Here is a 1,374-nt window from a genome sequence, read left to right as displayed (position 1 = left end):
TTCTTAATTTGTCTAGTTCATTTAGTTGTAGTAACTCGTCTAGTGTTATTTAGGATTGTTCTAGGATTATAACCCATGTCTTTTTTGCTTGTTTTGTTCAAACCCTTTTCACCATCTGTCTAATGCAATCTCTTGTTTTCTGTTAGTTCTAGTCAGTTTTTGTTTAGGTCATTTTCCTTCTATAGTTCTTTTCATGATGACTCTAGTGACATGACATGCACGCATAATTCTCAGCGTGGTCTTGAAAGTTAGTCTAATCATGAAGCAATTACACAGTTTTAAATATAATAAAAGGAGGCATTTGAGGAAATAAGTAAAGATTCACGCATCCTGAGAAAACCTGAATCTTGAATTGAGTGAAACTGAGGCAGTTAGTTTGGGAAATCAAGAGGTTGATAAGAGCATACAATAAAGAAATGTCTCTCAAGCGGTTTGAGGAAAATCAATCAGTGCTGAAATGCATTCTTCCACATCAATATAAGGTTGAGTCAAGTTTGCTTCGAACCGGCAAGGATCATTCATTAGGACAGAGGTATTGCCCGTCGTCACTTTCTGTTTGTGATGATTCCATCAATAGATACTGTGCATGATTTCTTTGCGTATTTTCAATTGCACGTTTGTACTTGGCATTTGTAAAGTTTGGTATGATGAAGACATTTTATTCTGCTACCCAAACACATTTATCTTTTGCTATCCCTTTTGAGCCTTAATTTGTTTTGTTCCATACCCCTCTTTTGGAATCAGAAGTAGAGTTAGGAACTAGAAAATAAAAAGAAGAAGAAAAAAGAAAGAAGGAAAAAAAGAAAAAGAAGAAGAAAAGGAAAAAAAAACAACTTTGTGTTTGAACTACGTTCGACCTGATTTTTGTCACCTCAAGATACGTAGGCAGACATGTGTGCGAGTCAACGGGCGAGTAAACCCGTGGATCGTGGAAGCAAGGCCACTCTGCCACTTACAATACCCCGTCACGTATTTAAGTCATCTGCAAAGGATTCTACCCGCTGCTCTATGGAAATTGTACTTCAAGGCGGCCACCGTGGCTCTTCCGCCGCGATGACTTAGCCAACGACACGTGCTCTTGGGGCCAAAGGCCCCTATTGAGGGTCGGCAAGTGGACGGCGAAGCATGCATCGCTTCTAGCCCAGATTCTGACTTAGAGGCATTCAGTCATAATCCAGCGCACGGTAGCTTCGCGCCACTGGCTTCTCAACCAAGCGCGATGACCAATTGTGCGAATCAATGGTTCTTATCGTACTAGGTTTAATTACTATTGCGACACTGTCATCAGTAGGGTAAAACTAACCTGTCTCACGACCATCTAAACCCAACTCACGTTCCCTATTGGTGGGTGAACAATCCAACACTTGGTGAATT

The 1,374-nt window shown here is 40.5% G+C and overlaps 1 pseudogene; it reads left to right on the top strand.

Annotated features, from left to right (window-relative positions):
* Nucleotides 1-1,268: 1,268 nt before the first annotated feature.
* Nucleotides 1,269-1,374, top strand: part of LOC142182276 (uncharacterized) — a 1,317-nt pseudogene continuing 1,211 nt past the window's right edge.

The sequence above is a fragment of the Nicotiana tabacum genome, chromosome 6, assembly GCF_000715075.1.
Source record: "Nicotiana tabacum cultivar K326 chromosome 6, ASM71507v2, whole genome shotgun sequence".
NCBI classification, from domain to species: Eukaryota; Viridiplantae; Streptophyta; class Magnoliopsida; order Solanales; family Solanaceae; genus Nicotiana; species Nicotiana tabacum.
This window is presented reverse-complemented; position numbering and strand designations above follow the sequence as displayed.